Here is a 25,768-nt window from a genome sequence, read left to right as displayed (position 1 = left end):
GATGTCTGAGAAACTAATTAGACACTCTCACTCCTGAAAGAGTGCTGATGACTCATGGGGGATAAAACCACCAGATTAGTGACAAGCTTGGAATGCCAGTCTAAAAAGTTGAGACCCTGGGCTAATGGTTAATGGCAAATCATTGAAGTTTTGGGGATAGGATAATGGCATGAAAAACATCTTAAAATTCTACAACTCAGAAAAACTGTTGAGACTGTTACTGGACCTCCACAAAAAACTGTTGAGGCTGTTACCGGACCTTCAGGGCCACCCCAACCCCCACTGTCACACGGAATGGGATCTTGTGCGTGTGAAGCATCCTCCAGGTCCTTGACTCACCCAGGAAAGATTTCAAGGACGAATTGACGTACGAATAAAGCAAGTTTTATTCAGGTGGAGAGAAGGAAAGAGGCCAGGGCACAGGCGCCACAGTGAAAGAAGTGAAAAGTACACGTCCAGGTGGGCCGGGGCCAACTCCAGAGCGAGTTGTGCACGTGGTCAGTTAATACTTGGGATTTTAGTGTTTCCAAGGGGAGGGGTGTTGTCTCCAACAGCTTTCCGTGCCAAATTCTGGCTCCGCCTTCTGTTTGGGAGGGGGCCCTGTTGTTGTGACTTCCAGACTTCAGCAAGGGTTTCCTGCCAATAGCTCTTTTCTCCTTGACCATGCCCAGAGGTGGGAGCTATCATGAGAGGATGTAGGTTCCTATTTCCTTATTCCACCTGTGGGAATTTTCCCCAAACTTTTTTCCAGCCTGCCTCAAAGCCATCTAATTCACTCACTTTACAGAGACACAAACAAAAGACCAAAAAGAGATGACCCAATTTATTCAGGGTGACAATGGTTCGTGGAGAGAGATTTGTTTTAACCAGTGAAGAATCAAGTTATGCTTTGGAGAGTAGATTGCACAGGGAGAGGCTGGAAGCAGAGACCCCTTGGGAGGATCTTGACATCAGTAATCAAGGTATGAGGATAACAGCTCTTCTGGACTAAGTGGTCAAAGGAATGTTTGGTGAATTCCTAAGATTAACTGGCAAGAGTGTCGGCCCAGCATGTGGATGTCCCAGGTTCAATTCCTGTTCAGGGCATGCAGAAGTACTCATCTGCTTCTCCACCCTTCCCCTCTCACTTCTCTCTCTCTCTCTCTCTCTCTCTCTCTCTTTCTCTCTCTCTCCCCTCCCCCTCCTGCAGCCATGGCTCAATAGGAGCAAGTTGACCTCAGATGCTGAGGATGTTCCATGGCCTCTGCCTCAGGGGCTAAGAAGAGCTCAGTTGCTGAGCAACGGAGCAGGGCCCCAGATGGGCAGAGCATTGCCCCTTAGTGGGCTTGCCAGGTGGACCCTGGTTGGGGCATATGGGGGAGTCTATCTCTGCCTCCCCTCCTCTCACTGAATTAAAAAAAAAACAACACAGTGTCTAGCACACAATAAATAATAAATGTCTGCTGCTATTTTTTTTATTGATATGGGTAACCAAATTTTATACCTAAGAAACTGACAGTAATGATGTTAACAGAAATAGAAAGACCAGAAAGTGCCAACTGGAAGAAGAGTTCGGTGTAACGCTGAGTCTGACTGAGGGTGAAGCGAGAGGATATGCGTAGGAATCAACTGAAGATATTTACCTGGGGCTCAGAAGAGAGCTAGGCCAGGGAGATGTGGGACTTATCTGCATAAGGATGATCTGGGGCTCTAAAAAGCATTTTGCAAAGAGCAGTAATTACCACTCATTTGTTACACAAAAATTAATAACAGCTGATGTTTATTAAAAGATTGGTTTGTGCCAGGCAAAAAGTACTTTACGTACAGTAGCCTATTTAATCTGTACAACCACTTTTGAGGTAAATACTACTGTAATCCACATTTTTTGGGGGGGAACTGAGGCTTATTCGGGATGAGTGTCTTGCCGAGGTTCAGACACCTGGAAGAGGCAGAACCTGAATTCAGAGTCTGTCCTTGCAATGCCAGAGCCTGCGCTCTAAACCCCGTGTGCGTGCTGGTGTGTGTAGTGCTTGCCTATGCACGAAGCTTTATCCCTAGGTCTCCTCTCCGTGAAGGGTCACAGTGGGGTACAAGGAAATTATAATCTGAGACCAACAACACCATTAAGCTCTAATACTGTGCAAAGAATAGAATTCATTAAGGCGACGACTGTCCTGTTATTATTGATTTAAGGAATCAGAGCAACTAATGCAGTACGCCTACATGTGAGGAACAAAGTCATCCTGGGATGCAGGGCAAAGAAAGAATATTCATAACAGTGATGGAGAATGAGCCTCCAGGGAATTGTCATGGCCCATAATGAAGACTGCAGTATGGCCTGACCAGGTGGTGGCGCAGTGGATAGAGCGTCGGACTGGGATGCCGAGGACCCAGGTTCGAGACCCCGAGGTCGCCAGCTTGAGCGCAGGCTCATCTGGTTTGAGCAAAGCTCACCAGCTTGGACCCAAGGTCGCTGGCTCGAGCAAGGGGTTACTCAGTCTGCTGTAGCCCCACAGTCAAGGCACATATGAGAAAGCAATCAATGAACAACGAAGGCAGGGGCCCCAAACTATGGCCCACGGGCTGCATGCAGCCCCGAGGCCATTTATCCAGCCCCCTCCGCACTTCTGGAAGGGGCACCTCTTTCATTGGTGGTCAGATGCATCCTGTGCTCCTGGAGTACTGTATGTGGCGGCGCCACAAAGCACGGCGACGCTCACGTACAGTACTACTTCCAGTGACACGGGACACACGCGTCATGGTTCCGGAAGCGCGTCATATCACTTGTTACAACTAGCAGTGACAAATATGGAACTGGACATTGACCATCTCATTAGCCAAAGCAGGCCCATAGTTCCCATTGAAATACTGGTCAGTTTGTTGATTTAAATTTACTTGTTCTTTTTTTTTCTTGTTCTTTATTTTAAATATTGTATTTGTTCCCATTTTGTTTTTTTACTTTAAAATAAGATATGTGCAGTGTGCATAGGAATTTGTTCATAGTTTTTTTTATAGTCCGGCCCTCCAACGGTCTGAGGGACAGTGAACTGGCCCCCTGTGTAAAAAGCTTGGGGACCCCTGCTCTCGACTATGGATATGGATGCCTATGGAAATCACCTCCTCAGTCTTCTGAGTGAGGCTCTTATCCCTTGAGGGATGAGGTGGGGGAGAGGTCTTTGGGAACCCGGCATTGTTTGCTGATTGGGGAAAGAGGTCCTGAGATACTCCTCACATAATCTGGTGCAACAACCCCATGAGGTGGGCACTATTCTAATTCTTTATTTTTTTAAATTTATTTTTAGAGAGAGAGGATTAGGGTAGAAAGAGAGAAACAAACATCAATTTGCTGTTCCACTTATTTATACATTCATTGGTTGCCTTTTTTTTTTTTGCAACAGAGACAGAGAGAATCAGAGAGAGAGACAGATAGGAAGGGAGAGAGATGAGAAGCATCAATTCTTCGTTGCAGCACCTTAGTTGTTCAATGATTGCTTTCTCATATGTGCCTTGACCAGGGGGCTCCAGCAGAATGAGTGACACTTTGCTTGAGCCAGCGACCTTGGGCTCAAGCTGGTGAGCCTTGCGCAAACCACATGAGCCCGCACACAAGCTGGCAACCTCGGGGTCTCGAACCTGGGTCCTCCACATCCCAGTCTGACGCTCTATCCACTGCTTCACCGCCTTGTCAAGTCATTGTTTTTTTTGTTTTTTTTATTATTAATTTTGAGAGAGGACAGAGAGAGAGAAGGGGGAGGGAGGAGCAGGAAGCATCAACTCCCATATGTGCCTTGACCAGGCAAGCCCAGGGTTTTGAACCGGTGACCTCAGCGTTTCCAGGTCAACGCTTTATCCACTGCACCACCACAGGTCAGGCTCAAGCCATTGTTTGATTCTTGTATGTGCCCTGACCAAGGATCAAACCTGCAATCTTGATGAATCAGGATAATGCTCTAACCCAGGGTTTTCCAGCCACCTGTCCCCAGACCCATGGTTGAAAAAAACTGTTCTAACCAATTGAACTATCAGGCCAGGGCTAATTCCTATTTTATAGGTGGGAAAAATGAGACACAGAAAAGCTAAATAATTTAGGCAAGGCCACAAAACTAGTAAGTGGCAGAGCCTGGCTGTGAATCCATCTGAGTCTTGCTCTAGAGCAGGGGTCCCCAAACTTTTTACACAGGGGGCCAGTTCACTGTCCCTCAGACCGTTGGAGGGCCAGACTATAAAAAAAACTATGAACAAATCCCTATGCACACTGCACATATCTTATTTTAAAGTAAAAAAACAAAACGGGAACAAATACAATATTTAAAATAAAGAACAAGTAAATTTAAATCAACAAACTGACCAGTATTTCAATGGGAACTATGCCCCTCTCACTGACCACCCATGAAAGAGGTGTCCCTTCCGGAAGTGCGGTGGGGGCTGGATAAATGGCCTCAGGGGGCCGCATGCGGCCCGCAGGCCGTAGTTTGGGGACCCCTGCTCTAGAGCTTACATCCTTAACTACCACACGATGCACCATAGACTATGATGTCCTCAGAAATCATAGATTTTCCTGGCTCAGTGAGAACCGTAAAAGTCACAATCCTGTGCCTGACCAGGCAGTGGCACAGTGGATGGAGCATCAGCCTGGGACACAGAGGATGAAGATTTGAAACCCTGAGGTTGCCAGCTTGAGCGTGAGATCAAAGACATGACCCCATGGTGGTTGGCTTGAGCTCAAAGGTTTGTGGCTTGAGCCCAAGGTTGATGGCTTGAGCAAGGGGTCACTGGCTTGGCTGGAGCCCCCCCCCCCCCCCCCAATCAGGGCATATATGAGAAGCAATCAATGAACTAAGGTGCCGCAATGAAGAATTGATGCTTGTTGTCTCTCTTCCTTCCCATCTGTCTGTCACTCTCTCTGCCTCTGTCTCCCTCGCTCCAAAAAAAAAGTCACAGCCTGACCAGGTCGTGGCGCAGTGGATAGAGTGTCGGACTGGGATGCAGAGGACCCAGGTTCGAGACCCCGAGGTCGCCAGCTTGAGCGCGGGCTCATCTGGTTTGAGCAAAAAGCCCACCAGCTTGAACCCAAGGTCGCTGGCTCGAGCAAGGGGTTACTCGGTCTGCTAAAGGCCTGCAGTCAAGGCACATATGAGAAAGCAATCAATGAACAACTAAGGTGTTGCAACGCGCAATGAAAAAGACTAATGATTGATGCTTCTCATCTCTTCGTTCCTGTCTGTCCCTATCTATCCCTCTCTCTGACTCACTCTCTGTCTCTGTAAAAAAAAAAAAAAAAAAAAAGTCACAAAGAATAAAAAAGAATAAAAAAACACACCCAAACTATATTACTCATCTTTTTTCTTCCTCTTCGACTATATTGCTGTCCTTTGACACCTCCGTGTTTTCTTGCCTATGAGCAATGACATTAATATCATTGAGCTTTTCTCCTTAAATTCTCAATCACATTTATTTTTATATTCTTTTACAAGCCTCCTCTTGTTTCTACTTTCTAAGCTTAGACATAATAAAGGCTTTAACAAAAACATGGACTCTTTGCCTGTAACAGTCCCTCCACTGCTTTGACCCTGGGCTAGTCTTTTAGGCTAAAGCTCTCAGGGGGGAAGGATTAAGTGACGGAAGAGGCTCAACACTGAGAACAGTGATTTAGCATTAATGTCCCTCTTGCTTTCATGTGGTTTGACTCCAGGACCGCTACAGGCAGTCTTTGACGCGGGCCTGGTATCTTCTGTCTTTACTGATGATGATTATGATACTAGACTGGTTCAGCAGGTTTCTCCTTTCTCCCTTCAGCCTCTCCAAATTAGGGCTGGATGTCACACAATCTGTAATTTATATAATACTATGATTGTCGTGCCTTTTCCATTAGTCAGGATGGGCTAGGTTGTGCTGCAGAAAATAAGTCAATCCCCAAGTCTCAGTGGCTTAATGTCTTTTTTTTTTTTTTAAAGAGACAGAGAGAGTCAGAGAGAGGGATAGACAGGGACAGACAGACAGGAACAGAGAGATGAAAAGCATCAATCATTAGTTTTTCGTTGCACATTGCGACACCTTAGTTGTTCATTGATTGCTTTCTCATATGTGCCTTGACCATGGGCCTTCAGCAGACCGAGTAAGCCCTTGCTCGAGCCAGCAACCTTGGGTCCAAGCTGGTGAGCTTTGCTCAAACCAGATGAGCCCGCAGTCAAGCTGGCAACAGCGGTGTCTCGAACCTGGGTCCTCCGCATCCTAGTCCGACGCTCTATACACTGCGCCATCGCCTGGTCAGGCCGCTTAATGTCTTAATCCATTCAGGTTGCTATAACAAAAATACCATAGACTAGGTAGCTTATAAATGCTGAGGTAAGAAACATTTATTTTTTATTTTTTATTTTTAAAAATTTTTTTTATCTTTTAATTACAGTTGCTAACTTTATTTATTTATTTATTTATTTATTTATTCATTTTAGAGAGGAGAGGGAGAGACAGAGAGAGAGAAGAGGGGGAGAAGCTGGAAGCATCAACTCCCATATGTGCCTTGACCAGGCAAGCCCAGGGTTTCGAACCGGTGACCTCAGCATTTCCAGGTCAATGCTTTATCCACTGTGCCACCACAGGTCAGGCACGGTAAGAAACATTTAAATCTAGAGAATTTTTTTTTTACTAGAGGGGAGGTGCGGGAAACATCAACTCGCAGTAGTTGCTTCCCATAGGCGCCTTGACCAGGCAAGCCTGGGGTTTTGAACAGGCGACCTCAGAGTTCCAGGTTGACCAGGCAAGCCTGGGGTTTTGAACAGGCGACCTCAGAGTTCCAGGTTGATGCTTTATCTGCTGTGCTACCACAGGTCAGGCAAATCTAGAGAATTTTTTTTTTCTAATGTTAATTCATTCACACCAGATTTATTGATTTTAGTGAGAGGAGGAGGAAGGGGAATAGAGAAGAAAGAGAAAGAGAGGGAGAGAGAGTCAGGAACAATGAGCTGTTCCTGTGTGTGCCCTGACTGGTGATCAAAATGGCAACTTTGATGTACGTCCAACACTCTTCACAGAGTTAACCGGCAAGGGCAGGAAATCTAGAGAATTTTTGTAAATACTTTATTTGAGCCAAAACTGAGAGCACTCGTCAGGAAGAAAGATCTCAAATGCTGTGGGGAGTAACTGTTTTTGCAGCTTCTTTTCTGCATTTGAAAATAAGGAGGGAGCCCTGGCCAGATAGCTCAGTTGGTTAAGAGCATCGTCCAGAAGCGCAGAGGTTGCCAGTTCAATCCCCAGTCAGGGCACATACAGGAACAGCTTGATGTTCCTGTCTCTCTCTCTCTCTCTCTCTCCCTCCCTGGCTCTCTCACTAACATCAACAAATAAAAAAATTTTAAAATTAAAATTAAAAAAAAGAAAAGGAGGGAATTTAAGAAGATTACATGGTGGTGGTAGAAAGCACGGTGGGGACTGGATTCCAGAGTAGTTAAGGTTATGTGCTGTCTTAGCCTGGCCAAGTAGCTCAGTTGGTTAGAACACTGTCCCATTACACCAGGTTGTGGGTTCAATCCCTGGTCGGGACATAATGACCAGGCAAGCCCAGGGTTTTGAACTGGCGACCTCAGCATTTCCAGGTCGACGCTTTATCCACTGCGCCACCACAGGTCAGGCCAAGAATCAACCAATGAATGCATAAATAAGTGCAACAACAAATCAGTGCTTTTTTCTCTCTCTCTCTCTTTCTCTCTCCCTCCCTTTTCTCTAAAATCAATAAAAAAAAAAAAAAAAAAAATCAGCCTGATCAGGCGGTGGCGCAGTGGATAGAGCGTTGGACAGGGATGCGGAAGGACTCAGGCTTGAGACCCCGAGGTCGCCAGCTTGAGCACAGGCTCATCCGGCTTGAGCAAAAAAGCTCACCAGCTTGGACCCAAGGTCGCTGGCTTGAGCAAGGGGTTACTCGATCTGTTGAAGGCCCGCGGTCAAGGCACATATGAGAAAGCAATCAATAACTAAGGTGTTGCAACGAAAAACTGATGATTGATGCTTCTCATCTCTCTCCGTTCCTGTCTGTCTGTTCCTATCTGACTCTCTCTCTGTCCCTGTAAAAAAAAAAAAAAAAAAAATCATATGTTCTCTTCAGGGTGATTGTGCCTTTGAGAGTTATTACTTCCGGAATTTCAAAGGTGTGTTAACCTAGATACACAAGAACAATCGGTAGGGCTTCCATAAAACCTTTACACTAAAGAAGCTACAGCCCTGGCAGGTTGGTTCAGTGGTAGAGTGTCGGCCTGGCGTGCAGGAGTCCCAGGTTCGATTCCTGGCCAAGGCACACAGGAGAAGCGCCCATCTGCTTCTCCACCCCTCCCCCTCTCCTCCCTCTCTGTCTCTTTTTCTCCTGCAGACAAGGCTCCATTGGAGCAAGGTTGGCCTGGGCGCTGAGGATGGTTAGAATGGCTCTGGTTGCAATAGAGTGATGCCCCAGATGGGCAGAGCATTGCCCCCTGGTGGGCGTGTCGGGTGGCTGCCGGTCGGGCACATGCGTGAGTCAGTCTGACTGCCTCCCCGTTTCCAACTTCAGAAAAATACAAAAAAAACCAAAAACTGTTATGAAGCTACAGCCTGACCAGGCAGTGGCACAGTGAATACAGCGTCGCACTGGGATGCAGAGGACCCAGGTTTGAGACCCCGAGGTCTCCAGCTTGAGCGCAGGCTCATTTGGTTTGAGCAAAGCTCACCAGCTTGGACCCAAGGTTGCTGGCTAGAGCAAGGGGTCACTCGGTCTGCTGAAGGCCCACGGTCAAGGCACATATGAGAACAATGAACAACTAAGGTGTCACAATGAAAAACTAATGATTGATGCTTTTCATCTCTCTCCGTTCCTGTCTGTCCACCCCTGTCTAGTCTATCCTTCTCTCTGACTCTCTCTTTGTCTCTGTAAAAAAAAAAAAAAAAAAAAAGCTACAGACTTGGGGCATGACTACCCACCAGGACTCTGCCCCATTAGGAATTTATGATAGGACACCCTGTGAAGTTACTTTCTATAGAACCTCTTTTTTGTGCACATAAACAACAAACATGGATTTCTCACCATTCTGGAGAGTGAGAAGTCCAAGATCATGGTGCTGACAGATTTGGTGTCTGGTGAGAATCCTCTTCTTCATTCAGAAGAGGATTCTGATTTTGATTTTGCCTGACCTGTGCTGGCGCAGTGGATAAAGCGTTGACCTGGAATGCTAAGGTCACCAGTTTGAAACCCTGGGCTTGCCTGGTCAAGGCATGTATGGGAGTTAATGCATCCTGCTCCTTCTTCCTTCTCGCTCTTTCTCTTCTCTCTCTAAAAAATGAATAAATAAAGTCTAAAAGAAACTTAAAAATTAAAATAAAAATTTTATTGATTTTTGAGGGGGAGAGAGAGGGAGAGAAAGAGAGAAAATGCCATCAATTTGTTGTTCCACTTATTTATGCAGTCATTGGTTGATTTTTTAATTATTATTAGCTTTATTTTTTATTTATTTATTTTTTTACAGGGACAGAGAGAGGGTCAGAGAGAGGAACAGACAGACAGGAACAGAGAGAGATGAGAAGCATCAATCATTATTTTTTCATTGCGACATCTTAGTTGTTCATTGATTGCTTTCTCATATGTGCCTTGACCATGGGGCTACAGCATACCGAGTGACCCCTTGCTCAAGTCAGTGACCTTGGGTCCAAGCTGGTGAGCTTTGCTCAAACCAGATGAGCCTGTGCTCAAGCTGGCAACCTCGGGGTCTCGAACCTGGGTCCTCCGCATCCCAGTCCCACGCTCTATCCACTGCGCCACCTCCTGGTCAGGCTTATTATTAACTTTAGAGAGACAGAAACATAGATCTGCTCCTGTATGTGCCCTGACCAGGCAAACTTTGCATCGGAATGATATTCTAACCAACCGAGCTATCTGGCCAGGGCCATTGGTTGATTCTTGTATGTGCCGACCAGGGATCAAACCTACAACTTTTGCATATCGAGAGGATGCTCTAACCCAGGCGTGGCCAACAGTTTTTGCCCCCCGGCCAGATTAGAAAGAAAACTTTTTACACGGGCCAGACGAAATATTAAAATTAAAAAATGTTAAATACAAAATGATTCGTTTTAGCCTGACCTGTAGTGGCGCAATGGGGTAAAGTATAGATTTGGAACACTGAGGTCACTGGTTCGAAACCCCAGGCTTACCTGGTCAAGGCACATATGGGAGTTGATGCTTCCTGCTCCTCCCCCTTCTGTCTCTCTCTCTCCCTCTTTCCCTCTCTCTCCTCTCTGAAAATTGAATAAAGTCTTTAAAATGTACTTTGTTTATGAATGTGAGTGAAAAAAATTTAATATACAATATTATTTTAATAAAAATATTTTTTAATAAAAATATCATTACATACCGTATAAATATCCAAACTGTATCACAATCAATTGAAACAATATTTAATTAATAGAATGAGCTTGAAGGGGTTATATTGCAAATAAAACAATTATTTCATTTCACAAACAGCCTGGACACGTTTTCAGTTATCAACTGCAGCTGTTGTCTATGCTACAATGCCACTTGATTCAGCACACTTGACCACAAAAATAACGAATTGTTTGACCTTGGGTGTGCACTGGCGAACTCAGCCTAAAAGAATGTGGGTTTCACATCGCCGCTAAACGTCAAACAGTTCATATCGAGTACAGAGGAGTACAAAAGTTGTAAATATTTATAATGGAATTTTTTTTAAAAATAAAGAAGTATCGCGAATCCACTCGACCAACTATTGGAAGTTAACCCTAAATTAGTCACACGTGGAATTCTTTTCCGCGTATCACTATCTTCTTAAATATCCCGATTTCCAATAATCAAAGACACTTCCGCTTCTGAGTAGCTGAGATTTTAAAGTAGCGGAGAATATTAGAAATTTAATTGTGGGCCACATAATCATCACGCGGGCCGGATCCGGCCCACAGGCCGTATGTGCGCCGTGCCTGCTCTAACCAAATGAACTACCCAGCCCGGGCTTTTTTTTTTTTTTTAAACCAAGCTCTGGCCAGTTTTATTACAGAAAAATTTTGCATGATTTACTTTTCACCAGTCTGTTCTGGCATGCTTCTAATGATATCAGAATCACCTGGATCAATGATAGCCAGGGTGCATACTCTGTAGTACTTCCCACACGCTGTGCCCAATTCAATATTATTGCCGCTGTAGTGGTGGACACCAGTCTTGGCCAACATGGCATAGTATTCTATTTCAGATTTCCTCAAGGCTGGGCAGTTGTTGGCGAGGATGATCAGTTTCGCTTTGCCTTGTCTGATCATCTTCAGAGTCTGCTTGTATCCCAGCACGTACTTCCCACTTTTCAAAACAAGTTGGAGCCTAGAGTTGATGGACTCCGGCGACTTTTTCGTCTTCTTTGCGGCCACCATCTTTCCGCCTTAGGTGCAGGACAGCCCCCAACCTAGAGAAGCCGCCAAGATGGCCGGGGAGGGAGAAAGGAAAGAGCCCAGCCCGGGCTTTTTTGTTTCTTGAATTTATTGGTGTGACATTGTTCCTAGGTTTTGTTTTGTTTTGTTTTGTTTTGTTTTTTTCATTTTTCTGAAGCTGGAAACAGGGAGAGACAGTCAGACAGACTCCCGCATGCGCCCGACCAGGATCCACCCGGCACGCCCACCAGGGGCGGTGCTCTGCCCCCCAGGGGCGATGCTCTGCCCATCCTGGGCGTCGCCATATTGCGACCAGAGCCACTCTAGCGCCTGAGGCAGAGGCCACAGAGCCATGCCCAGCGCCGGGGCCATCCTTGCTCCAATGGAGCCTCGGCCGCGGGAGGGGAAGAGAGAGACAGAGAGGAAAGCGCGGCGGAGGGGTGGAGAAGCAAATGGGCGCTTCTCCTATGTGCCCTGGCCGGGAATCGAACCCGGGTCCTCCGCACGCTAGGCCGACGCTCTACCGCTGAGCCAACCGGCCAGGGCTTGTTTTGTTTTTTAAGCAGGACACTAATCCCATTCATGAGAGATCCACCTTAGTGCCCTAATCATATCCCCAAAACCCTACTTCCTAATACCATCACCTGGGGAGTTAAGATTTCAACACAGCCTGACTTGTAGTGGCGCAGTGGATAAAGAGTTGGCCTAGAACTCTGAGGTTGCTGGTTCAAAACCCCAGGCTTGCCTGGCCAAGGCACATATGGGAATTGATGCTTCCTGCTCCTCCCTCTTTCTCTCTCTCTCTCTCCTCTCTCTCCTCTCTAAAATGAATAAATAAAAATCTAAAAAAATAAAGATTTCAACATGAATTTTGAGGGGATGTAAACATTCAATCCATTGCACTGAACAAAACACCCAAAATCTGCTGCGGGGCCAGCACTTCTGCACACTGATTCTGGAAACCTAGTTCTTTTCATTGTGTGGCTCTGCCATCTCAATACGAAGCCTCTGTGTACTACAACATGACAAAGAAGAGGGGGCTGGAGAGTCACACAGCTCTTAACTAGTGGCGTGGCCCTGACCAGGAGGCTCAGTGATAAAGGGTCAACCTGGCACGCCAAAGTTGCTGGTTTGACCGCAGGTCAGGGCACGTACATGAACAGATCAGTGTTCCTGTCTCTCTCTCTCTCTCCGCTTTCCCCTTCCCCTCTCTCTAAAATCAATACATAAAATCTTTTAAAATAAAAATAATATTAAAAAAATGGGCCTGACCAGGTGGTAGCACAGTGGATAGCATGTTGATCATCTAGGATGCTGAGGACCCAGATTCAAAACCCTGAGGTCGCCGGCTTAAGCATGTGGTTGCTGGCTTGAGCATGTGGTTGCCAGCTTGGGTCATATCTATGATCCCATGGTCACTGGCTTAAGGCCAAGGTCGCTGGCTCGAGCAAGGGGTCACTCGGTCTGCTGTAGCCCCCCGGTCAAGGCACATATGAGAAGCAATCAATGAACAACTAAGGTGCCACAACTCTGAGTTGATGCTTCTCATCTCTCTCCTTTCTTGTCTGTCTGTGCCTGTCTCTCTCTCTTGTGCTAAAAAAAAAAAAAAAAAAAAAAAGAAAAATGGAACTGCCCTGGCCAGTTTGCTCAGTGGTAGAGCGTCTGCCTGGCGTGCAGGAGTCCCGGGTTTGATTCCCGGCCAGGGCACACAGGAGAAGCACCCATCTGCTTCTCCACCCCTCCCCTTCTCCTTCCTCTCTGTCTCTCTCTTCCCCTCCTGCAGCCAAGGCTCCATTAGAGCAAAGTTGGCCCGGGCGCTGGGGATGGCTCTGTGGCCTCTGCCTCAGGCGCTAGAATGGCTCTGGTTGCGACAGAGCAAAGCCCCAGAGGGGCAGAGCATCGCCCCCTGCTGGGAATAACAGGTGGATCCTGGTCGGGTGCATGCAGGAGTCTGACTGCCTCCCCATTTCCAACTTCAGAAAAATACAAAAAAATAAAAAATAAAAAAAATAAATGGAAAAAAAAATGGAACTAAGTGAAACGAGTTGATGATTCTCTCTCTCCTCTTCCTCCCCCGCCCCACCTCACATAAGTGGAAAAAAATCATAGTTGATTTGGCCTGGAGGTAACACCTATCACTGCCCTCTTCCAGGCCATGGACCAGAACTAGTTAAAATGGCCTTGTAACTCTAAGGGACCTAGGAAATGTGGAGGAAGAGGTGGCATTCTGTAAGCAGGAATTTTTTTTCCTTCTTCTCATTAATGTGTCCTACCCTGTAATCTTTCTTCCTTCACCAGTCTATTCACAGCCTATCCACTCTTACCTTGGACTTTAACCTTCTATCTCTAAATCCACAAATTATAGTTTAATCTGACTCTTGTTCTCTGGAGTGTGCTGTCTCCTGCCAGGTGACCCTGCCTCTGCCCTTCCTCTGACGTGCCTCACAGTTGGCATGTTTGCTCCCTCTGCCCCATGCTTAGTTTTGTCTCTAGTCATTTTCCAGGAGCTACTCAGCTGAGAGTGGCCTGGAAAGACCCCCTAACCCTAACACTTCTGTAATTAAAATTGGAGTCATAGCCTGACCTGTGATGGCGCAGTGGTTAAAGCATTGACTTAGAATGCTGAGGTTGCTGGTTTGAGACCCTGGGCTTGCCTGGCCAAGGCACATCCAAGAAGTAATTACTATGAGTTGATGTTTCCTGCTCCTGCCTCCAACCTCTCTCTCTCTCTCTCTCCTCTCTCTAAAATCAATAAATAAAATATTTTAAAATTAAAGTTATAGCCCTGGCCAGATAGTTCAATTAGTTAGAGCACCATACCCATATACCAAGGTTATGGGTTCAATCCTCAGTCAGGGCACGTGTAAGAAACAACCAGTGGCTCAGGCAGTGGCACAGTGGATAGAGCATCGGACTGGGATGCCAAGGACCCAGGTTTGAGACCCTGAGGTCGCCAGCTTGAGCGCGAGCTAGAGAAAAAAAAAAAAAAAAAAAAGCTCACCAGCTTGGACTCAAGGTTGCTGGCTCGAGTAAGGGGTTACTCAGTCTGCTGATGGCCCGCGGTCAAGGCACATATGAGAAAGTAATCAATGAACAATTAAGGTGTCGCAATGTGCAATGAAAAACTAATGACTGATGCTTCTCATCTCTGTTCCCGTCTATCCCTCTCTCTGACTCTCTCTCTGTCTCTGTACAAAAAAAAAGAAAAAGAAAAGGAACAATGCATAAATAATGAATGCATTGTGAATGCATAAATAAAAAGAACAAATCAATGTTTCTTTCTCTTGCTTCCTTCCTCTCTCAAAAATCAATAAACATTTTATTTATTTTAATTATTTTTATTTATTTATTTTAGAGAAGAGAGACAGAGAGAGAAAGAGACAAGGGGGGGGGAGGAGCAGGAAGCATCAACTCCCATATGTGCCTTGACCCAGCAAGCCCAGGGTTTTGAACTGGCAACCTCAGTGTTTCAGGTCAATGCTTGATCCACTGCGCCACCACAGGTCACACTCTATCCACTACGCTACTGCCTGGTCAGGGCTTATTTTTTTTTAAACTTAAAAAAATTTTTTTTTAAATTTCCATTGATTTGAGAGAGAGAGGAAGAGAAGAAGGGAGAAGAGATAGAGAGGGAGGTATCAACCTTTTGTTGCACTTAGTTCCATGTTGTGCACTCGTTGGTTACTTCTTGTATATTCCTTGACAAGGGATCAAACCTGCGACCGTGGTGCACCAGGGATGATGCTCTATTCATGGACCCACCTGGCCAGGGCAATAAAAATATTTTTAAATAATAAAACTAAAATTGGAGTTATTAAAAGAAGGAAACATTCTTTCTCTGGAGATGAAAAAACAAAAATGGGGAATACTGGAGGGATTAAAGCAGGTTGAACAAATCCTCTGGGAGCCAGGTTGAGGGTCACTTCTGGTCCCCTGTCTCCCTAGAAACAGCTTAGTATAAGTCAGACTAAAAGACCTCTGGGAAAGGGCCCCACAGCCCTCTGGGAGAGGTGGGTCTTCTGCCACAGCTCACATTCTGATCAGAATGGGTGTTGGAATCATGCTTTTGCTCTCTGTTAAACATACTACAAGAGCAATATTTAAGGAAACATAAAGGGAAAGAAATTTTATGTGAGAAAAGTTAATACTATCAACTTAAAAAATCATTGTTGTTTGCATACTTCTTTCCAGTTGTAGGGGATGAAAAAAAATCTTCTCCTCTATCTATCCTGGGTTCTGTAGCTAGGACCCTACAAATTACACTGGCCAAAGGCAGATTAACCAAAGAAAAAAATGGAAGTTTATTTTCACTTTTTAATTTTTTTGACAGAGACAGAGAGTCAGAGATAGGAACATACAGGAAGGGAGAGAGATGAGAAGCATCAGTTCTTCATTGCAGCACCTTAGTTGTTCATTGATTGCTTTCTCAGTGCAATCTGCATTGAGAGTTGCAGCAGAGCGAGTGACCCCCTGCTCAAGCCAGCGACGTTGGGCTCAAGCCAGCGACCTATGCTTCCTGCTCCTTCCCCCTTCTCTCTCTCCTCTCTCCCTAAAAATGAATAAAGAAAAAAAAATTAAGGCTCTGGCCAGTTGGCTCAGTGGTAGAGCGTCGGCCTGGCGTGCGGGAGTCCTGGGTTCGATTCCTGGCCAGGGCACACAGGAGAGGTGCCCATCTGCTTCTCCACCCCTCCCCCCTCCTTCCTCTCTGTCTCTCTCTTCCCCTCCCTTAGCCAAGGCTCCATTGGAGCAAAATTGGCCCGGGCGCTGAGGATGGCTCTGTGGCCTCTGCCTCAGGCACTAGAGTGGCTCTGGTCGCAACAGAGCGACGCCCCGGATGGGCAGAGCATCGCCCCCTGGTGGGTGTGCCGGGTGGATCCCGGTCGGGCACATGCGGGAGTCTCTCTGACTGCCTCCCCGTTTCTGGCTTCGGAAAAAAAAAAAAAAAAGCCTGACCAGGTGGTGGCACAGTGGATAGAGCGTAGGACTGGGATGTAGAGGACCCAGGTTCGAGACCCCAAGGTCGCCAGCTTGAGCGCGGGCTCAACTGGTTTGAGCAAAGTTCACCAGCTTGGACCCAAGATCTCTGGCTCAGCAAGGGGTTACTCGGTCTGCTGAAGGCCCATGGTCAAGGCACATATGAGAAAGCAACCAATGAACAACTAAGGTGTCGCAACAAAAAACTGATGATTTATGCTTCTCATCTCTCTCCATTCCTGTGCCTATCTGTCCCTCTCTCTACTCTCTCTCTCTGTCTCTGTAAGACAAACAAAACAAACAAAAAAAAAAAAAAAAAAAAAAAAGAAGAGTTGTCAAGAGTTCTCTTCCTGGTTAGGGGGAAGGGAGATACCTTTAACAAATGGAAATTTCATTTATAAATGTAAATTTCCTTGCCCTGGTCAGGTAGCTCAGTTGGCCAGAGAATTGTCTGACACACCAAGGTTACAGGTTCTGTCCCGTCAGGGCACATGTGAGAAGCAATCAATGAATATGTGTACAACTAAATGGAACAACTAAGTGGAATGGGTTGATGCTTCTCTCTCTCTCTCTCTCTCTCTCTTAAAAAAAAAAAGAAATAAATAATAGTAAATAAAATTAGGGAATTGGACTCCATTCCTCACTGTGTAAGGGACCTCCTAATGCTGAAATCTCATGTCCAAAGGAGAAACTCTCCCACCAGGAATTTCCAGCACTGTGGCAGAAGGGAAGAGCAAAAATGGATCTTGAAAGACAGGCTCTCTGGAGCTCTTCTTTTCAGGAGTACGCCCACAACTTTCTCCTCTCCCTCCTTCTCCTCTTCTTCCCCCCAGGCACGTTTTCCTTGCCCCTCTCTAAAGACCCCAGGAGACTTGCAACCAGGGGAGCAGTGGGCAGCAGTAGCTTGTCCCGGGCTCACCCCCTGAGCCTGTCTCCAAGATCCCCTGACCCCCTAACTTTCTTCCTGTACAGCCAATAAATTCTTCCTTTACTTGCTGCAAAAAAATAAAAATTTAAATATTAAAAAAATAAAAGACAGGCTCTCTGTTGCCCTTTGAGTCACACATATCAAATTGAAATGAACAAACAAGTGTCTGTTCCCTGCTTCTGATGTGTGAGGCCGTCACTGGCCATGGTTACCATGCTTAAGTTTTCAATTGGCTCTGTTGTACCTACTAAAAATAAGCCACTAGTATTATGGCTGAGTCATTTTCACACATGAATATGTGGAGGGAAAAAGTGACAAAGGTCATAGAGGCTTTGTGTATAATTTCCCTTCTGACCAGACACCACACCTTGTTCTCAACCAGGCCGGCCCCTGGTTTTCTGCTGTGTTTTAGATAAGCCAAGTACCTTAAATAGAAACCATATTCAACAGTACATTTTTTGTGTTTTAGTTTGTTTATATCAAGTTCTGTTTGTGGATTGGCTTTGCCCTTAGATCTAGGTTTTTGTGCTTTTCTAAGGAACGGAAGTTGATGGGTTTTTGTTTGTTTTTCATTGTTGTTGTTTTGACAGATCCTGTCTCAGATTTATTAGTACAAGTGGCACAGGAGGACACCAGCCCCATGCAGACAGCAGCCCAGCGGTCACACCAGACCCTCAGTCCTCACATCAACAGACAGAGACCTCTACTGTAGAGTCTTCATGGGGCCCTGGGCATCTTTGGGAGTCTGAGCCGGAGCCACAGCCGCAGCCACAGCCACAGCTGCAGCCAGGGACTTGGTTTGAACCTCGGCCTGGGCCTTTGGCTGGCAGAGCCTGAGACCCTTGGCGAGGCAGGCACGAGCATGCTTCCTAAGTTTGGGGTGAGTGATGTAGGCAAGTTGATTGAGCTTGCAGCTGCCACCCTTTGGGATGGTGGGCTTGGCCTCCTTGGGCTTTACGAGGGTCTTGGTAGCCTTGGTGCACTCATGGCCTGGGGTTGTTGGCCTGCATCCTCTTCAAGACCTGCTTGTGCTTCTTGGCAAAGCACATGTACCTCGGAACTTGTGGACTACCCCCTTAAGAGACTGGTATCTTTGTGATCAGGGTTTCTTGATGCTCTTTCTGTGCCATTTTTGGACTGGTTGTGAGTGGTGTGGTCTTTGGAGTTGGCCATGTCTTCACTGGAGCCTGGGGACCCTTGAAACTCCCGGAACCAGAAAAGCAGTTGATGTTAACATTTGTGACTTCCCTTTACAGTTTGCTGAGTGAGTACGTGTATACCTAGGTTCTTTTGACTAGTCACCCGAGAATGGATTCCAGGCATTGTCTAGACCAGTGGTAGTCAACCTGGTCCCTATCGCCCACTAGGGGGCGTTCCAGCTTTCATGGTGAGCGTTAGCAGAGCAACCAAAGTATAAATAAAACGATAGATTTAATTATAGTAAGTTGTTTTATAAAGATTTATTCTGCCGCCTGACCTGTGATGGCACAGTGGGTAAACCATCGACCTGGAACACTGAGGTCACCAGTTCAAAACCCCGGGCTTGCCTGGTCCAGGCACATATGGGAGTTGATGCTTCCTGCTCCTCCCTCTCTCCTCTCTCTCTCTCTCTCTCTGTCTCCTCCCTCTAAAATGAATAAACTAAAATAAATAAATAAATAAATAAATAAATAAATAAATAAGATTTATTCTGTCAAACTTAGTGAAAATCCGATATAAAGTTCTTGGTAAGTAATTATTATTATATGCTTTAACTTGCTATAACTCTGCTTCATAAATTTTATAAAATAAAGTTACTTCCTTACTTCATAAATCACTATTACTGTGGAACCGCTGAGCGGTTAGAAAATTTTACTACAAACAGAGATACAAAAGTGGGCGGTAGGTATAAAAAGGTTGACTATCCCTGGTCTAGACATATTAAAGTCTTATCAGAACAGGACTCATACTGGGCAAAGCTGTAATTTTGCCTGGTTTTAAAATGGTCTGTCTACTTAGTGTTTTGGGGATTTTTTCTCACCTTCTGGGTTCTCCATTCCCCACCCCCGCTTGTGGGGTCAGTGCCCTCTTTTTGCCTTCTATCGAAAGCATCTCAACTTTTTTTCTTATATATAGGATTTTATTTTGCATTGCTATAACAAATTCATTATAGGCCAGTGGAGAAGAAAAAGAAAGGGATAAAATCACCACACTGAGTAAATTACAAAAGCTTTTCTAATTTTTAACAGGATTTGTTGTCATATTTCCTTCAAAACAGAAAAAGATGCTTACCATATTTTATTTATTAATTTAAATTATTTATTTTTGTGAGAGAGAGAGAAAAGAGGAACAGACAGACAGACAGGAAGGGAGAGAGATGAGAAGCATCGACTCTTCGCCGTGGCACCTTAGTTGTTCATTGATTGCTTTCTCATATGTGCCTTGACCAGGGGGGCTACAGCAGAGTGAGTGACCCCTTGCTCAAGCCAGTGACCTTTGGGCTCAAGCCAGTGACCATGGGGTCATGTCTATGATCCCACACTCAAGCCAGCGACCCTGCGCTCAAGCTGGTGAGCCCGTGCTCAAGCGGCAACCTGTGAGTTGCAAACCTGGGTCCTCTGCGTTCCAGGCTGATGTTCTTTCCACAGTGCCACCACCTGGTCAAGCTATAAATATTTTTATTTATTAATTTTAGAGAGAGGAGAAAGAGAGAAGATAGAAGAGAGAAAAAGAGGTGGGGGAGAGAAGCGGGAAACATCAATTTGTAGTTGCTTGCAGTATATGCCTTGACTGGGCAAGCCCAGAGTTTCAAACCGGCAACCTCAGCATTCCAAGTTGACTCTTTAGCCAGTGCACCACCACAGGTCAGGCCAAAATCTGTCATTTAAAGTATTAAACATTGATTCAAAGTCATATGTAAATTTGGAAGATTAAAGTTTTCTGTGACATAAAAGCCCTTTTGAATAGTTCCATGTCTCAGCTGAGCAGGAGAAAGAAATAAATAGTGAGTTAGCCCCACTTGGGCAGCGAGACAGTAAAAACAGACTCAATAGCAACCTTACCTGGCCTGCTGTCCCCCTGATTGTCTGTGTGTGTGTTTGTGTGTGGTGTTAGTAGCAGCATTCCGAGGGTCACTTTTTAAAAAAATTAATTAATTAATTAATTTTTTATAGAGACAGTGAGTCAGAGAGAGGGATAGACAGGGACATACAGGAACACAGAGAGATGAGAAGCATCAATCATTAGTTTTTCATTGTGCATTGCAACACCTTAGTTGTTCATTGATTGCTTTCTTATATGTGCCTTGACCGCGGGCCTTCAGCAGACCGAGTAACCCCTTGTTGGAGCCAGTGACCTTGGGTTCAAGCTGGTGGGCTTTATTTTTTTTTAAAGGTTTTATTTATCCATTTTTATTGGAGAGAGAGAGAAAGAGAGAGAGGAAAGAGATACAGAGAGCAGGGGGAGGAGCAGGAAGCATCAACTCCCATATGTGCCTTGACCAGGCAAGCCCAGGGTTTTGAACCAGCACCCTCAGCATTCCAAGTCAATGCTTTATCCACTGCGCACCACAGGTCAGGCTCAAGCTGGTGGACTTTTGCTCAAACCAGATGAGCCCATGCTCAAGCTGGCAACCTTGGGGTCTCGAACCTGGGTCCTCTGCATCCCAGTCTAATGCTCTATCCACTGCGCCACCGCCTGGTCAGGCCTGAGGGTCACTTTTAATGCCATGTGTCTCATTATTGTCAAAGACTCCTTGATTTTTTTCATAATTTTTTTCTACTGTATTAATTAATGCCTCTTGTACATTGGAAGCAGTCTTAGCAGAAGTTTTCTATGATGATAAGTCCATGTTCTGGTGCAAAAGCTTCACCTTCTGTTATTACTTCTTTTCTAGATTTGAAGTCACTTTAATTTCCAATAAGCATAATGACCATAATGACCATGTTGGAATTGGAATGCTGGAGGACACCTTCCAACCAGATTGTCAGGTGGTTGAAGGCCTATCTTCTTGTAGTATCCTACAGTAGGAAAGCCTCACCGCACCTCTGTAACACGGCCTTGTGATGGAACAAAAGGACTCTTGCCCTGCTGTATCCTCTATCTGAAGTTTTATTTGTTTCCCATCAATATTTATCATTCAAGCACCAAACTCTACACCAATAGTAAGGTCATGCACTGGCTGAAACCTCGTGTCAAACTGTAGCAATAAGCTTAATTTACCAAATCTGTATCGCCAATGAGGATGTTCTGGACAAGATAAGTGTACGGATGGCCTGGCCATGGTTTAATACATGCTATGACAGTGATTTCTTTCTTTCTTTTTTTTGCCTATACTTGCAAGATGCAGACAGTAGTGAAGTCTATTTCCAGCTAAACGTTACCCCTTCCTCCGCTCATAGGCTGGGGTACAAATCATGTGCCAAATGGGCTTTTCTAAATGTAAGCAAAGTGTATCAGCTTCATCTCGGTGCGCTCAGGCGTCATTCACTGGGTCCCATCTGTCCTGCCGGAACCCCGTCCACGCCGTGTGGGAGGCAAGCTGCTCAAGCCTGCGTGGACTATTCAGAAGCCAGCCCTGAGTATCTCACCTTCGTGGGTGGTCTCTGGAGGGCTGCTGCTTTCAGCCTTGTTGGTGAGAGCACTGGGCAGCTGTCGTTTCTCTTCGCTTAGATACCTGGGGATCTGAACTATCTTCTTCCTTTCTGTTTTGGGTTCTTACTGTATCTGTTCTTTTGGTCACCTGATGCAAAGACTCTTTTCAGAGAGGAAGCTCTATCACTTATTTGGTTCAAATTCTCACTGGGGTTGTATTCTCAAGTTCTGCTGGAGCTCAAGGTGATGGAATACTGGGGTTACTTCCATTGGCCTCCTTCAAGGCGTGCTGATTCACAGCACTCTTTAGGAACTCCGTGGCTTTCTTGTCTTCATCCACAGATTTCCGCATTGCCTCTGCAGCAAGATGGACACTGTTTAAAGTACTGCCAGTGGAAGCTACACTCTTCTCAAGTCCCTCTACAGTGGCAGGCAGGCTAATGAAGGTGCCTGCTGACTTCACATTGGCTTTGAGGCGGTTTATTGCAGAATCCACCAGAGAAATCTGCTTATTTATTTCAGGAATGTTTCTGCAGAATTTGTTCAAGCCAAGCTCTCCAGTTGTTTTTGTTTGCTGAGTAGTTCTTTATTAAGTTTGGGAATTTCTTGGAATGCGCTTTCTGGTTAGAGTCCATTGCTCTAAATATTTCCTTGAGGGTGTCCGGGTCCTCCTTCAGAGCAGCTGGCATCTGCACCAAGCCAGCGCCAGCCAGGACACGGGCAAGGATGACAAGGGGATAACAGATTTTATTTTTTTTAAGATTTTATTAATTTGAGAAAGAGAGAGAGAGACAGAGAAGGTGGGAAGAAGCAGGAAGCATTAACTCCCATATGTGCCTTGACCAGGCAACCCCAGGGTTGCCAACCAGTGACCCTCGCGTTCCAGGTCAATGCTTTATCCACCGTGCCACCATAGGTCAGGCTGGATCTTGCAGCATCGTAAATCGTCTCCCCGGACTGAGCAAGAGTGATTTCCAACTACACAGAATTCCTCTTCCTTCTTGGAGCTGGACTCAGAGTGAGTCAGGAGGCTCAGTGCGAAGTAAGCGGTGGCCCAAGCCTTTCTTGGGCCTTTTTCTCTGGCTGTCCCAGACACACCGATCAATGCATTGAGCTCTTTGCACTTTTTCATCTTCTTGAGTGGGGCAAGTGGAGCACCCACTCCTGAGCTACCAGGTTCCCCACTTACCCTTGGCCCATGGCGCCCCGCCCCGTGGGGTCTTGTTTGCTGGTCCAGGCATAGGGAAGCCACTAGGGGAAGGGAGGCCCTCAGGCAGAGCAGCAGGTCCATGATGTCCCTGAGTGCTCCCTCCACTTTTTGGGCCAATAAGGTGGTGGCCAATTATTAAGTCTGGGATGCAGGCGTAGGGTGGGGGGATGCCACAATAGTCATGGGACCATAGAAGAGTCTGTAAGAATTCTAATTTGTACTTGAACCAGATGAAATGAGGTGCACGGGGATGCCGAAGAAAGTGCAGATGTCTTAAGTCCCCAGAGAAAAAGGAGAGCAATCCGATAAAAGGTGTTTATGAAAGGCAGAGATGAAACAAGGCAAACCCCTGTGGGCACACCAGCAACCACAGGTGGCAAACTTATTCATCCTGGGTGTGGAGACGGGATCAGGGAAGGAGCCCCCATCGCAGCGCTGACTGCTCCCTGGAGACAGGATGTCGGCCCCACTTCCTCACCGCACTTGTCTGGATTTTCCCCTAACTTCTTTCTATCCTGCCTCAGTACCCCCATTTAATCGTTTGTCCAAGCCAGAAACCTGTGAGTTCCTTTCTGTCATCCTCTAAATCTACCAAGTTCTGTCCATTGGATCTCTCAAATATTTCTCAGGCCCATACCATTGCCTTTGTCAACATGGGGGGAGGAGATTAGACAGGTATAGATGGAATGCAAACACAAAGATCCTAAGTAAAATTAGTTTAAGCTGGGAATGAATAAAGGGGTTCTATGGAAAGTAACTTCACAGGGTGATCTGATCCTAAATTCCCAACTGGGCATGTCACAGTGGGTAGTCTTACTCCATGCATATAATTATTATTATTATTATTATTATTTTTAGTGAGAGAGAGAGACAGGCAGGAAGAGAGATGAGAAACATCAAGTTTTAATGGTAGCACTTTAGTTGTTCGTTAATTGCTTCTCATATGTGCCTTGACCGGGGGCTCCAGCAGAGACAGTGACCCCTGGCTCAAGCCAGTGACCTTGGGCTTCTAGCCATTGACCTTTGAGCTCAAGCCAGTGACCACGGGGTCATGTTTGTGATCCCATGCTCAAGCTGGTGACCTGGCGCTCAAGCTCACGACCTTGGGGTTTTGAACCTGGGTCCTCAGCATCCCAGAACTGATGCTGTATCCACTGTGCCACTGCCTGGTCAGGACTAAAGGGACTGTTTCAATATTCACTTTAGTCTAAGCTTTCTTTTGAGGGAGGTTTGCTCTGTGACTGAGGTCTACAGAAATAGGCCAGATTAGGGTTAGTCAAAACAAGTCAGGCCCTGGCTGGTTGGCTCAGTGGTAGAGTGTTGGCCTGGCGTGCAGGAGTCCTGGGTTCAATCCCCAGCCAGGACCCACAGGAGAAGCGCCCATCTGCTTCTCCACCCCTCCCCCTCCCCTTCCTCTTTGTCTCTCTCTTCCCCTTCTGCAGTCAAGGCTCCATTGGAGCAAAGTTGGCACAGGCGCTGAGGATGGCTCTGTGGCCTCTGCTTCAGGCACTAGAATGGCTCTGGTTGCGACAGAGCAACTCCCCAGATGGGCAGAGCATCGCCCCCTGGTGGGCATGCCCGGTGGATCCTGGTCGGGCGCATGCGGGAGTCTGTCTGACTGCCTCCCCGTTTCCAACTTCAGAAAAATACAAAACAACAACAACAAAAACAAGTCAGATTTCCCTGAATCTGTGAGTTAACCTCTTTTTTCCTCTTCTTTTCCAAGTGAGAGGAGGGGAGATAAGAGACACAGACTTCTGTATGTGCCTCAACAGGGATCCACTTAGCAAACCCCATCTGGAGCTGATGCTCTGCCCATCTGGGGCCATGCTCACAACTGAGCTCTTTTTAGCACCTGAGATGGAGGCTCCGCAGAACCATCCTCAGTGCCAGGGGCTGATGTGCTCGAACTGATCAAGCCATGGCAGTGGGAGGGGAAGAAAGAAAGAGAGAAAGAAGGGAGAAGGGGAAGGGGGAAGAAGCAGATGGTTGCTTCTCCTGTGTGCCCTGACCAGGAATCAAACCTGGGACATCCACATGCTGGGCTGATGCTCTACCACTGAGCCACTGACCAGGGCCATTGTGAGCAAACCTTTAAGCCAAGCATCTGCCTGGATTACTTTCCCCTTGACAAAACCCTTCAGGAGGCTCTCACCTAAATGACCTTCAGAGTTAACCATTCTTTTTGCATCATCATTGCACCCTGTATAGATTTGGATGTTTGTACTTGCATACAATTTATGTTTCCTAGGTCTGCCTTTCTTACTAGACTGCTCATCTTGAGGGGCAAGTATGGCGCCTGATTCATCTTGACCTTGGGCTAGCACCTTCCTTTTGAACCTATCACAGGACCCAGCACTTAATAAGCAACAAGTGTTGGCTGAATTACAGAGTTCTAAAAGATGGTGGTTTTCAGAAGTGGTGCTTTGGGTTATTGAGATCTTCCCCCAAAATCATATACACAAACTAATTGGCATTTAGGAAAATTATTCTTTTCTCATCTCTATTCCTTTCCCAGCATGACTGTTAATGTGTGTCAAAAATAATGTCTAATTAGAATGGATTTGCATTGTCACAATGCACATCACAAAGAAATCTATATGAAGACTTTCTTTGAGGCTGACCAGGCGGTGGTGCAATGGATAGAGCGTTGCACTAGGACACAGAGGACCCAAGTTTGAATCCCCGAGGTCACCAGCTTGAGCGCGGGCTCATCTGGT

General features: G+C 46.1%; 3 pseudogenes; all 3 read right to left on the bottom strand.

The window, feature by feature from the left end:
- Window positions 1–11,018: 11,018 nt before the first annotated feature.
- LOC136393772 (large ribosomal subunit protein eL30 pseudogene) lies at window positions 11,019–11,437 on the bottom strand (annotated as a pseudogene).
- Window positions 11,438–17,969: 6,532 nt separating this feature from the next.
- On the bottom strand, window positions 17,970–21,527 carry LOC136392356 (ras-related protein Rab-2A pseudogene; annotated as a pseudogene).
- A 281-nt stretch (window positions 21,528–21,808) lies between these two features.
- LOC136392355 (EF-hand calcium-binding domain-containing protein 14 pseudogene) lies at window positions 21,809–22,590 on the bottom strand (annotated as a pseudogene).
- Between the last annotated feature and the right edge of the window lie 3,178 nt (window positions 22,591–25,768).

The sequence above is a fragment of the Saccopteryx leptura genome, chromosome 2, assembly GCF_036850995.1.
Source record: "Saccopteryx leptura isolate mSacLep1 chromosome 2, mSacLep1_pri_phased_curated, whole genome shotgun sequence".
In the NCBI taxonomy this organism is placed as follows: Eukaryota; Metazoa; Chordata; class Mammalia; order Chiroptera; family Emballonuridae; genus Saccopteryx; species Saccopteryx leptura.
The sequence above is the reverse complement of the archived record's forward strand: the minus strand, read 5'-3'. Positions and strand labels throughout refer to the sequence as shown.